Below are 14,925 nucleotides of genomic sequence, written 5' to 3'. Positions count from 1 at the left end.
TTTTGCTTGCCTTCGAGGGCAGCCATTGCTCAGACGTCACTTTGCACCAACTGGTTTTCTGGAACGCCGAAGCTGCCTTCAAATGATCCGAAATGTGCTCATCGCTCACTGTAAGTAGGGCACAGAACGGCGTGCAGACACTGGCAGAGGAAAAAGCACAGTGCAGGTATATATACGTCTCATCCAGCTGTTATCTCATTAGTTGTGTTTTGAAAGGTCAGCGGCGATCAAGGTCGAAGTTGAATTCATTTTAACTTTGCGCTCCGTGGCGATTTCGAGCGCTGCGATTTTAGCACTGCTCAATGTGTGGGCAGCGTCAGTGGAACGTCTCACTTTTTAAACAGGGGAAACAGAAGCATGTTTTAAAAATGTATTTGAAACAGGAAATATAACAGAAAAATAAAGGTTCTGTCATTAATGTAATATTGTTCCAAATAAAGGCCTCTCTCTGTCTCGGGTAGTTAAAGAATTGAGAATTTCTGTTATCACAAATTCACATCTGTATATGTGTGTGTGTGTGTGTGTGTGTGTGTGTGTGTGTGTGTGTGTGTGTGTGTGTGTGTGTGTGTGTGTGTGTTACAAGGTTCTTTATCAAACAAGTAAAGAACAGCAGTGAGAGTGGATGCTGTGTACATTTTTCCACCTCAAATGGTGTGCTCATGCTGTGTTGCCATAGAAGCCTGATTCGATGTGTAATTGCTAATGGGCTCATTAGTGAAGGGGAGAGATGTGTGAGGGGAAAGGGAAATGTCGAATGTGTGTGTGTGTGTGTGTGTGTGTGTGTGTGTGTGTGTGTGTGTGTGTGAAAAGCAGTGTGTTTTCATGTAAACTGAGTGATAGTGTTGTCGTCAGATGCTCTTTAAAGTGTTTTGTGTACCAACAGTCTTTGGTTTGGATTAGAGAGAAATTTGCATATCCGAAGGCAGAAGGTGTCCGTGGTCCTTCATGTTTACCAGTTGAAGTAATATAAAATGAAACAGAGGATTCTGTTCTGAATCGTCTGGTAAATTTGGCAGGTTTGTTCTCATCAATGCCATGTCCAAAACAGCAGTAACAGCCTGACGCCTCAGCATCATTTGTTCCGTCCTCATCTGAGAAAAAAAACACATTTGTGAGCACCCGAAGTGCTCCAGCAGCAAACAAAGGAAACTGCATGCTGAGCATGAACATGTGCACCCTCGTACACAGGAGTGTGTTGAAAGGAATAAGAGGAGAGACGGTTTGCATAAAAGCACTTTCATGTATGGAGCTTGTTGTGTTGACAAATACAGATATTTCATAGAACCTATAGCCTTCATAATAATAGGCTACTACTGGGAACAAGAGGAAAGGTGGAACATTCCCTGCCATGAACAAATAAGGACAGTCTATGCTTTTCATGGTTTACACATGCTGGTTTCCTTCAAAAGCCTGTTTTGTTTGAGTAATCACACCATTTATTTCTGCTTCAGTGTTGCTATTTAGTCCAAACCGTTTTACAGAATGATATTTAGCTCCCTTCGTAATCAACGTAAGCTGTTAGATTGCTGTGGATGCAGGAAACAAAATGGTGGTCGAGAAGGCTACAGTTGCTAGCCATGATCGAAAAGGGTGAATGTTTAACGTTTAGCCATTTTAGCTAACCATAATTAAGCTAAATAGCAGATGACGAGAGCAGCAGAAACATAATTCTAAAGCTTTCATCACGCTTCTTAGTTTGACTTCAGCACAATTCAACCGACATTCGCCATTGTTTTGCAGAAGTTGAGCTCTACCCAGAACATAGGAAATGATATCCCCCCCGCTGTCCAACACCATGGGCTGTAAGACGTTGTAAAATGCATGAAACCCCATTCAAACTAAGAAAACAAGTGGCTGGGAATGAAGTCTTGCCAATTTCAATTAAACCCACTCAGGCTGACTGTCCGCTTAGCAGTGGCTAAATTGTGGTGAGGTACAGTGGTGTGTGTGTGTGTGTGTGTGTGTGTGTGTGTGTGTGTGTGTGTGTATGGGGATTTCCATTAGCTGTTAGCCAGAGCAGCAGCGGCCGAGAGGTAAGCAGCAGTGTGTGTGTACTGATAGTCCTTTCAGTGAGCTGTTACACACCGCAAAGTGTTACACACAAACACACACACACACACACGACACCCCTATGGGGGTCAGCGATGCACTCAGCCGTGTTATCACTAGCGGCCCCTACCTGACTGGGGTCCGATAAGAGTTGTTAGTGGGGAGTCAGCAGGCAGTCAATGGCAGTGTATAAAACGGGCAATTAAAGGTGTTTTGAGAAAGCGTGAGTCACTGCAACCACGAGAGGTCCTTCAGCGTGCAGCCATAACTGACCGCCCAAAATGTGGAGCAGTTTGCCGGCAGCACAAAGGTGCGCACTCACTCACGAGCACATGCATGCACACGCACGACCGATGATAGATTGCGAGGGGAAATTCGTTCTGCTGCCAGGGCTCACTTAAAAAAAAACGGAATACAATACCATCAACACACAGAGCCAGAGCAGGGAGATGGGAATTCGTACCAATACATAAATGAATAGTGCAAATGTGCGAGAGGAGTGAAATGAGTGCAGTCAGAGTGCTGTGTGCTATTGAACACATTAATGGTACTTAGGATGAAGGAGACAGGGTTTTATCTTCATCCTCCTAACAGTTGTGTGAGAAAACGAAATGATGTCCTGAGGGCAAAAGCTTAAACTCTTTTAGTGGATGGTCCTGGCAGTCCTGTACAGTATTTGCCCTTCCAAGAACCTGCTTGTTATAAATGTCCAAGAGCCCGACGCCTCCCAAGTCTATTCTTGTTGGACAAATTTAGATTTCCAAACCGAGCAAACACACAAAAGGTTGAATAGGATTCAATGAAACGCTGGTAAAAGAGAGTTCATTATTGCCAAAAGAATGTCTTTGCTAGACCTTTTTTGAGGTAGCATCAACGACCATTTACCTGATAACTTAACTTTGACGTAAAAGTTGAAAGTTGTTCAATTAAACTAAAATTAGATGAGAATACTTTTACCATTTTCAAACGGCTTTGTTTCCGAGGCTTTGAGAAGAGACTCTAAACTCCACATTGTAACCCAATGGTCAGAAATAACTTTGGACAATTATATGCGTATATCGGGAACATTTTTAAATCAAATGTTTCTAAATTCATGAACTCGAAGTCGGACAAAGATCTGTAACACTTTATAATAACTACACACTATTTAGCATTAGTAAAGCACGAGTAAACACTTCATTCTTCATTTATAAAGCATTGTTCCAACATTAACACTCATTAGTAATTCTTTAATATACAATTCATAAACACAGTTATAAATGTTTAATTCTTGATTAATAAGCTTGACTATTATGGGTTTCATGATTGGGTTTTCATACTTTATAAATGATGGATTCCCCATTTGTAAATTAAATCATATATATTGCAAACCAATTATTAAGGACTTATAGATGATGCACTACTGGTTAACATGTGCCTTATAAATGTGTTTTAATACTGCAATTCATGATTAATTCAGGTAGTTACTAGTCAGTAGGTATCAGTTAAGTGTTTTGTGTGACCCATAGCACAAAAACTGGAAACGGCCCCTTGAGGACCTCAACTTGTCATTTTGTTTTTGTGCAAATATAAAAAATAGATGTGACATTGAGAGGTACTGGTGGGCCGATATGGTTTCCTTCACACAGAACCAGCTGTTTGGCGCGGCTCCGTCCTTCATGCTCAGCCAATCGGCTTCTGCCGTTACAGACATGAGCGGTATCAATCTTCTCACGTAACTCCCGACTGACAGGCGATCTCTGCGAAAACACAACAGCAATGAGCCACAGCACCGAAGATGAAAGCTAACTGAAAGCAGTTATTTGGGACTGCTACTTTAAATGTGTAAACAGGACAACAATGTAGATGTGCAGCATATCCAGAAAGAAGGTCCTCTTCAGGATTCAGGCCACACGTCCATCAGTTGTGATGAGTCACGCTGTTACACCATGCCTCCGCATCCATCCCTCTGCTGTACACCAGCTTCATCTGTGTCTGTCTTTCCCTTTCTATCCCTCACTGCTGTTGTCGCACACACACGCACACACGCACACACACACATGCACACACACACACACACACACACACACACACACACACTCACAAACTCTCCTCCCCCTTTATTCTGCGAGGCAAAAAAAAAAAGAAAAGCTAGAACACCATTCTTCGCTGCCACCAATCCGTGCCCTCATTTTAAACATATCTCACTCAGTTACGTAACAGACAATTATACAACCAATTCAGCGCGCTCAAAGACTATAGCCTCACAAGGGCACTCCTAGCACAGTGGTAAGCAGGGCAATGGTGATAGGGGGAAGAGGAGGAAATGTGTAAGTAATTTTAATAAAGAGATGGAATACAGTTACGACCCATCATGGACTAATGATAGGAAATGAATAACGGGGAGGGAAGGAGCCGGTGTGAAATTGTCAATTAGGATTTTCTTCCTGTGGCAACTAGAGGGAATTCAATAAGCCAGAGGCAGAAGCGAGACACTGCTATGTGGAGATGGCAGAGGCCTGCTTCTCCCTCTCTGTGTGAGCGGAAACTCTCCGAGCTAAAGGCAAAACCTCAGATTATAAGATCAGCTTTAATTAATTCAGTGAAGCGTTCATGGAGGCGTTTTTTTTATTTTTTATTATCCAGTTCGTGTCATCCACCTCTGCATACGTTTAACACAAATTTTTCGTGTGTGTGTATTTGAAGATCACATCCAAATTGTCTCATATTTCACATATGTTGCCTGCAACCTTTTCTGACCTGCGACATCTCTTTCAAGAGTTTGAAGGCTGATTCAGGTGGAAGATATATAGTCGTCAACTGTATTTATATAATACAAATTTGTTCTACTTATCACACAAGTCCATGTGGAAAACAGCTACTAAATGAAATGTGGTGAAGATGTTTCCTCAACTGCTGTCTACAACCTATTTTGTCCGAAAAATTGTCTTTTTACAGACCTTTCTAACTGCATATCTGTCTTCGAGTTTCCTCAGTTTCGGGACTTCGGTCACATATTAACATATTATTACATGATTTATTTTGTCATTTGGGTTTGAGGACTCATCTGTATTAGTTTTGGCCTTTAAATAAATTCAAATCAAAGGAATTAACATATGATTTGTGGCTGCTCCCTTGTAGCCATGCAGTCCTGAATAACGGTGTGCTCCACTTCATCCTGGAACTAACTGAGCTCCTCCACTGTTTTCATGCTGATGGCCATCAGCTTCCCACTGCTCACCCACAACAGAGCCTAACATTCCTGGGAACATGTGATTTCCCCCCTGTGCTTCTCTTCACTGCCCCCCCGACCTCCCTGACCACCCAGACACGTGACCACAAGGCTGTTACTCCCTGGAAAACAGCCCGGGCAGGCAGCTACAGTAGGAGGCCTTCTCATAACACAGGCAGTATTATGCTGCTAATACTACAACCGCTGCTATTGATGTTACTAGCCTCACTGCAGCAACTAGTACTGCTGCCGCTACCTCTACTGCTGCTGCTGCTCCCAATACTAAAACCATAATGGATGTTGCTGCTACTAGTATTTCCACTATTGTTAGCAACTGCATTTTTAAAAGGCATGTAACAGCTTCAGAAGCCACAAGAGGGGTAGTTACAAACACATTTTATGTTGTAGAGCAAAACATAAAAATCTCTTAAGACCTATTTTTTGTCATCGAACCCAAAAAAAACACACAGAAAAACTGACTTTGAAAGCAAGTCATTCCTGCAGCTACTTTAGTGGTGCTGCTGTTGCTACGGGACCATAGACTGTATAGAAAGATGTAAGACATGAAGCATCAACACACACACACACACACACACACACACACAAACAAAATGTCATCATATTGTGCACCTTCTCTAAAGTACATATACAAAATAAAAAAAGATAGAGCCAAAGACAAAAAAAAAGGCATGAAGCATCTATTCACAGATGTTTTGTATTTTGGGCAAAGAGTATTATGGGTAACGCTCCGGCTGCATTGTTGTCATCGTCAGGCAGCTAAGATGTGCTGTATGTTGCTGCTTAATAAAAAGGCTTGGTCATAGTATGAGTCATACTTGTTATACCAGTCACATAAAATAATTGAAGATATAACAACTTAACTGTACACGCACTGCTACGTTCACAGCTTTGCCGTTAAGTTATGAAGTCACTGACCATCACACATACGCTCTCTCTATCAACCGGACACCGGCTAACGCCGCGCCGGCTGACAATACACTGACCTAAAACCTGACAGAGTATGTCAGGTAGACACACGGCCGCCTCACTGGGAATGTGGCTGCATGTTTCCATGACGTAACATCATGGTGGCTAACTCTGCCTGGACGGGTGAACTCGGGACTGCTTGCTCTGGCGGTAAAGGATTTAATCGTGTTGCCGTTGCAGCTGTGCAACCACAAGGCATTCATTTAGTCTGTTAACGGTTAACGATCGGTTAACAAGGTTCGGAGCACTACTTGTAATACTATTACTGCTGCTATTACAGCTACCAACTCTGCTGCTAATACTACTGCTACCAGTACTGCTATGGCTACTGGTGTTACTGTTCTTCTGGTATTGCTGCTGTTACCATGCCATTTCCACTGCTGCAAAATAGAAAGAAAACACAATAACAACTTTGTCCAGATGGATGTAAGAATTGCTGGATGGGATCGGGCAGTCTGCATCCCTCATAGCCAAAAATGAAACAGCTGTGGTGCACCACACTCATCATGTACTGGCCACCATACCCAAGAAGGTCACCGGGCCAGCTGTTAAAACGCGGACACATATATCTGCTTCTTTTGAGAAGAGAAGAAAAAAAATCATATACAAGCCCACAACTTGAAATATGTTACCAAATTAGAAAAAAGTGAAAACACAAGAACCTTGTTGATACAGGCCAAGGTCAAATTGGAGTCTTGTGGAGTAGGACAACATGTACTTTAACATATTTTCTACAATGTTTAAAAAGAAAAGAAGAGGATAGAAATCAACATTGAACATTTCACTCACTGTTAACTAACCCTGATAACTGAACAACTGTCGCTGCGCCTGTAAAGCTTTCTCTGCTCATACATTTTAGGTTATGGAAAGGCCATTTTAAGAAAAGATAATGACGCTCCAAAGCTTAACAAGACTGCTAGCATTGGATAACATCGCTGCCCAGGGAAGATGTGTGTGAGCCATGAATTAGTAAAGGTGTGGCACTCTTCTCTGTTGTCTTGCTAACTGCATCTTCTGAATGTGAAGTTTATCACGCGGAGAGTGTGGGTCACCTTCAGCTGAAACAAGTGTGTCAAACTAAATGCACGGAAAGCCTCTACTTGCCTCGAGGCGCTGTCAACCCACAAAGAATTTCCGCTGTTTAAATTTCAGTAGAGCACACTTAATCCTTGTACATTTTGACAATATGTTTAGCTTACACATAGTAAGCTAAAATGTTGTATTGTATATTGCTGAAAAATGAAAAATATATTTTCGGATTTGATTTTTCTCATCTTTGGCTGTGGTTAGAAGAGCGTTTTTTTCTTCTTCTTCTGCTTCAAAAGGCATCTTCAGTCTTTTCTCCACCAGCTGCAAAACAAGGCGATGACCTCTGGATGTGCAAGATGGTCATGGTCAGGAGAGTCCAAAAGGGAGAGAAACATCTGTCACCAGGAAGGACACCAACAAAGACCTTTCTCGAGGTCGAGTCCATGTAGGAATAATCCAACCAAGGAAAGTGGGTGCGTGCGCGTGTGTGTGTCTGTGTGTGTGTGACCCGTTGAGTCGCACTCATATGAATGAGATCGTAAAGAATACAGAAGAGGACGAGAGGAGGGTTCGCCCTTCGCTTTACTCTGTCTTAATCAATGGCGGCAGGAGGAGTTCTGATTTATGTTTCCCGGGATCTGTGCTCCAGGAACAACCCCAGCTGTTCCATTGACACAGCTGAGGCCAGGAGCGAGATGAGTAATATAATTAGCCAATGAATGAAAGGAGGAAGATGGAGAGAACGGTCTGCCTGAGGGTGGGGTGGGTGGGTGGAGGGTGTGGGGGGGTACAGTTGCCCGCTGATGTTCCCACATGACAGAGCCACATCTCAGCGTGCACAAAAGCCCTGCTCCGATGTCATCCTCTCAGCATAATTAAATGAGATAAAAGTCGCAGTGGAGGAGTGAGCCTTAAAGCCTAACGACTGCATCAGTGTGGCGCTGCTCCGTCGTGTCGGTTCATGTTTCTGTGATATCAACATGCTCAGTTACATCTCTTCTGGGGCGGCTCGCGCTGAAGAATTAATGGGGAGTCGAGACCGATGCGGGATAGAACCACTACTGGTAGATTTGAACTTGAGCTGCAAAAAACCTGATTCGTGCAGATTTCAACAATTGTAAATGAAGCTAAACTTAAACAAAAATTTGAAGATTCATTTTCAGCTTTTTATTGGTCGAGAGGGTTAGAAACAACTTACAGTTGAAGCCTAATTAAACGATCCATGGTGTGTGGTGTCCAGTGGAGGCGCAAAAATGTGGGGCAAAAGAGTTGAATTTATGCTGCATTTCCAATTTAAAACACATATCTTTGGGTATGTTTACGCAAGCGCCCCCACACTACTCCGGAGTTTAAAACTCCCAAAAACGGAGAGGTTTGAAAACGACACCGACAGCGGGCAAGTTTGAAAAGTCGTCGTGTGCACAGAGAAACTGGAGACCTTTTGAAAACGGTGGCAGCCGCATCCGCTACTTGATTGGATCTTAGCAGTCATGACGTGTCCTTCTCTGATTCGTCACGCCGCATGAATTAACATGAAATGAACCAATTGTTCAGATTTAGATCAACTTTTTTTGTATCTCACAACGGGAAGATCTTTTGGAACCAGTGCTCCGGACATGAAGTCACTACAAAGATAGATAATGATAAAGACATTGAAAACCATAGCATGACATATGAGACCACAACATACTCACAATAGAACACGTTAGATCACGACTTTATGGGCTATTTGTCGTCCTCCATTGTGATTGGACACCAAAATTGAACATTGAGTGATCGAAGCACAAGAAAGCACTAGAAATCTCACGGTGTGTCCGTGTATGTTTGAAGAGCGTCAAACACGGCAAAGCGGCTCGTGTTTGTGTTGTTAAACCTCGTTGTTGGTTTCTCATCCACTAACCAGCTAACACGATGGACTCAAAACCAATCAGCTGCTTATAGCAGAGTAAATGCCCCAGTTGTTTGTTTTAAAGGCTTCCCACAATGTTGATGAATATTGCATGATATATTACTCAAATAATTTCTGCTTTAAAATTAGGCACGGCACTGGCTATTTAAATATCTGATCAAATCCTCTTTGCAGTGTCCAAAGGCCTGAGAAGCAGCTGTTAGACCATCGTGAGATTTCTGCATATTCTCATCGCCAAACGGCTTGAGAGTGATTCACAGCAGCATCGTGCAGCTCTGATCTCCGCCATAGGGAGACACCATGTGTGCCCGTGCAGCCTCCTCACCACCACTCAGCTCACTGTTGCCCATTAAGTGGTTAATGGTGTCACGTAATGAATGTTCCCTCGCTGTGCCGCTCACGCGCTCTTCAGTCTGGAGAGGACGTCTCCAAAGGATCCGTCGTGTGGAGCGGCGATGTCGCACGCCGCTGCGCTCTCAACAGCAACTCGACAGGCGTACGTGTGTGGACACTAAAATGTTTCTCGCTTGATGTAAAAAAAACAACGACTGCAAAATGGAATTCATTTGGGTCGATTAGTAGCTGACGCACTGCAGCTACAAAAGCAATGTGAAACTGAACACCTTAATATTTGTACCTTCAAATGCCATTAATGTAGCTATAGATAATGACTGATGTGATGATAGACAACTAATGGATAACATAATGGATGTAGCATATTATGCTAAAGTATTATCTGCACGGTTTAGGCATTAAAAACTACTTAAAACTGCAGGATAGTCATCACTTAGATGCCTGCATGAGATAAACCAAGTGAAATACATTATTTTGCCTGATTATACGTCTTCACTGCGCAGACTGCACAGTCATCTTCCTGACCGTCCATCTTTGTTGCAGCTGTTAGCGCTGAACTCGAGATCGGTCTTGGTTTCGAGATCGGTTTCAAGAACCTCGTTTGAAAGATCGTGTCTTGGAATTGGCCGCATTTTTATTTGGTCTAGTCTCGGTCGCTCGCTTTTATTACAAGACCACGACTACGGGGATATCGCTAACTAGCAAAAATTCATGTGTATGTATATGTATGTGGTATTGTAATGGAAGGGGAATCCTCATTTTTTTTCTGTGGGTGTCTTTCTGTGAGATCAATTTGAGGAGTGACTGATGTGCACGAGCCACATTAAATCTGAAGTGTGTGATGCGGCGTGGAAGCTCTCACTGCTCTGGTCTCAGTCTTGACTCAATTGTCTCAATTGCTCAAAGTCTTTGTCTCGTCTCAGCCTCTCGATACACTCTCTTGCTCATGACTCGGTTAATAAGCGCCTCACTCACTTTGAGTAAAAGTCACTGCGGCAATCTAAACAGGTCGGACTGAGAAACATTTCTGGAGACACAAGTCTGAATTGAATGCCGGCGGATCAATGTAACGACTGCAGCAGCACAAGGTTAAACACGCAGAGAGAGAAATTAAATGCAAGTCATGTTCGCTTCTGTGAGAGCACTCTTTAGGCTACAAGGATCAATTATCATGTCCTCTGCTCAAAGAAAGTAAAAACAGCAGATGGGAGATTCGTATCAAGTCGGATCAGTCTAAAAAAATGTTTTATTAGGAATATTTTATAATGCCTTGTCATTAAATTATTGACGTCGGTGAGGAAATCTCTTCGGGGATTCACAGAGAGAAGAGAGGTGGGCGTCCCTCACACTCTCTACGGTCATTAATGTTAAGACTTCGATTGTAAAATAAGCTTTATAATTCAGTCCTGATGCAGCCTCAGAGAGAACAGAAGACACTTTTCTTCCTTTGTGTGATTACTTTCTAGGGCATGGTCCTGTCAGCATGAAGCAGAACAAACATTTACATAACACACACCTCGGTCTGAAGGACAAACAGCTTGTGGAAGCGTTCATTTTTCACTATGTTTTTTGTTGATTGCGGTCCAAATTAAGGGTTACACGTAATACCATTAATTACGTCCCCTTGATACATGAACACTGTCGGGAAGCCCTTTTAAATACATATCAACGTTCATGGAACCCTTACATTGTCATTCATTTGATTAATTGAGGGCTTTTTAAATGAAAATGATTCAATTGTGTTCACCTATTTAAACTAAAGGCTTTCTGACAATCACACAAAAAAAGTGAAGGATTAATTCATGGTATTTTAAGGAATGCGTAGAGAGGAGATGCTTTGTGATACACTTCCATTAAGAGTTCACTATAGAGAGAAAAGCGTTATGTGCTATTAAAATGTGTTTAATCCCCCCAAAAAGCCTACTATGTATAACTGAAGGCCCTCATGTATATCAGAGGTGCATTATGTAATTGCATGATAGTATCTGCTATCAACCCATTACATTAACGACCCTATATATTGGCTATATAGTGGTTGAGAGCAGGAAAAGAGAGAGTGAGCATCACGATGTAAAACAAAGTCATCTGCCCATCCCCCTTCACCACTCTGCTGCGGGCTCACACATGTAAAGTCTTCAGCGCCGAGCAGCTCCAGCATGCTGGTTAACCCCCACATGGTTACCAAAGCTGCAATAAGACACATCTACATTTTCCACGGTATGAGTGGGATGCGGCTTGAACCACGCAGTAGAGATGTGAGGGGTGAGACAGCATCAACGGACAGATTTGTCTTTTAGCTCACCCTGAAATGAGATGTGTCTCACCTTTTCCGTGGAAAAAAAATACTTCAACATTTTGGAAAATATGCTTATTTGCTTTATTTTCTTAAGTGTGGAGCCCTGGGATGTGTTGAGCCTATAGCTTAGCGTAGACCACAGGCAAGGGGAAACAGCTGGGCTCGCTCCTTCTGTGCATGAAGTGGTAGTCTAGCCTGTGCATGGAGAGAAAGAGGATTTGCATGCTCACACTTGACAAACAGTTTACGTCCATCCATAAAATGCAGATTTGTCAGATATTGTCAATAAGGTTTTGGTTTATGGGATCAAACTGATGACGAAACTGTGAGAAGTTGTGCACAGTCATAACAACCGGCCAAGAAGTAGCAGCAGCATTTTATTTACTGATAAAGCGAATGAGAAAAACCAAATTACTGAACTTTAGAGTTGTTGGTAGGTCCGTGTGAGGCTCGCTATTTCCCTGTGCCTTCCGGTCTTCATGCTAAGCAAGACCAACCACATCCTGACTCCGACACAAGAGGGATATTAATCCTCTCATCTCGGTCTCAGAAAGAAGGCAAATGAGCATATGTTTTGTGTAACAATTTGTTTTAAAGAGCTGCTTACAGGCATTGAAATAATTGCAATATTGTGGCTTTTTAAACGTTCGTGTTCCAATATGTTTAAAAAAAAGCACATATTAAAAGAAATGTGTGTTTTGCTAAGGTTAGAAAACCTCTAGAAATGGTTGAACTGACTATATTCTTGTTGTTTTTTAAAGAAATAACCACTTGGTGAGGTCATGGTTAAAAGAACAACCACTTCACACCACCTCATTCTTTGCTCTCGACGGATGAGTCATACTTTAGCCGAGAAACACAATGTTGTTTTTCTCAAGAGGACAGTCTTGCGTATCAACCGCGTCAGCAAAATGTAATAGAGTCTGTAAAAGCCCTTTTGAATAGCCTTCCTCTCATCCATGTTCTGCTTAAGTCGTCTTAAAAAGACAACAAGAACCAACTCCCTTCAATCCTTCAATTACACTCCACTCACTCTAATTACGCACCCTAAAGGAAAATGTAGAGGATTTTTCCAAAGAAGAAATAAATAGATCAACCACATAAGCCATGTAAAAACGGTTGTAAATAAGTTGTTTGTACATTAGTCTCAGATACGAGACTAGAAGCACTTTGATTGCCTCTAAATGGCTCTCAACGTGGCGACGCCTGAGTCCTGCGGCTCATAGATATATATTCACAACTTGTCTCTGCAAAAAATAGATTAGGTTTAAGGAATAGTTGAGAAATATGCTCCTTCACTTTTCTTTGAAGGGAATGAAATGAGATTGATATCCACCGTAGACATAAGAGTGGTATCGATCTTCTTGCCTGACTCTCAGAGAGAAAAGAAGAATGCTGAAAATGTTGAAATATGTCTACAGACAAGACGTACAGGAGAGCTCTGGCGGCAGACACACAGTCTGTAAGAGTATATGTTTCCACAACACGAAGGGAGAACAGTCAGTTTAATCTCAGACTGACCTGCCGCCTCGCCTGCTGCTTCTGTTACACGTCTAATAGGAGGAAATGGCTTGTGGTGGGGAGAGCATCCAGCCCTTCTGTGGGAGTTTAATTCAATCACAGCTCTGGTCAAAAATGAATTAAAACTCTCATTAAGCCCCCCTCCTCTGTTCCAGAGACTAAGTTGGCTGCTCCAGCTCACAAGTAGATATTTGGGTGTTACACAGAAGCATGCCTCGCAGTTATCCGTCTGTGAGTCAGCCATCAGTCACCAACTCCATCATTTTGTTATTTTAATTTGCAGCGCCTGCGCTCACCCACACACAGGCAGCCCAATGAACCCGGCTGCAGATGATCTAAACGACGGTCGGCTGTGTGGACGTCTTGTTGTTTCAATACCAACAAGTCACAGTTTGACGAAATTGAGACAGCAGTTGCTCCCTGCCTGGACTTCATATCTCACTGAGCACAATGAGGATAATACGCGGCGATCCACATCACAAGATCATTGACCTTTTCCACAGTACACTGTAACTAACCACTTTGGACTGGGGCTGTTTATTACACAGGGCAGAGCAGCAGAAAGTGTTGTTTTGTGTCAGTAGAGAAAGAGGAACCTGTGTGTTGTAAGCCCACAGGAAAACATATCTGTAGCCTCCGAGCACTTAAGTGTTTCAACTGCGGGATCAATTCAGCCTTGCTTTGTCGCTCCTGAGCAGCAGCTTACGGTTTCACCGGAGTCACACTGATACACTGCTACATATCTATTGTTACGTCAGGACACAATGGCATTGAAGCGTGCTCTATTCTCAGAGCATTCATGTGATAGTTGTTCTTTGTGGCTTTATGTATATCAAACGTGAACACATGGATTGTCACACAGATAAAACAGTTGCAAGATTTGTGGTATTTTGTTTGTCTGCCTCTTGGAAATGAGATATGAACAATGCAAGGAGCTCCAAGCGAAAGCTGTAATGCTGATAAATACCTTGTATCTGTAAACAGCTGGCTAAAGGGCCTTTCTACATGAGGGAAATGCAACTTTTTTTCTCTCTTCTCTAGTCAAACGTGAGACATGAGCTCCCCCTGTTGATTTAAAGATGGAATGTGTTCAGGTGCTCATGAAAATTCATGAAGCATAAGGGATTTTTATGATAGCCAAGATACATGTAGACAGTGGTAGAACGTCAATAAGTACAGTGATGTAGTGTAGTTTTGAGGTACTTGCACTTGACTTGTGTGCAGGCTTATCAATGCTACGCTATACTTCTAATTCAGAAGCAAATACTGTACTTTTACCTATATACTTTTTTACTTCATAAATCAATTTGCAGATTAAGATTTTTACAAACAACACACATGAATACAAAGTAAGATGCTCTTTGGATAAGACAGCAAAAGAAACGCAAAGCAACAAATATTTAGCCAAGTTTGTTTTGTCACCAATAAAAAATGTTTTAGCAGCTATTGGTTAATGGTATTATATTTACCAGATTTTAGATATTAAATACTGCTAACAATTATTTCCACCGAAGGGTTTGATGATGGCACCCACATATCAAATTTAAAATTAAATACAAACTATAAAAC

The sequence above is a fragment of the Taurulus bubalis genome (genome assembly GCF_910589615.1).
Source record: "Taurulus bubalis genome assembly, chromosome: 16".
Lineage (NCBI taxonomy): Eukaryota > Metazoa > Chordata > Actinopteri > Perciformes > Cottidae > Taurulus > Taurulus bubalis.
The sequence above is the reverse complement of the archived record's forward strand: the minus strand, read 5'-3'. Positions refer to the sequence as shown.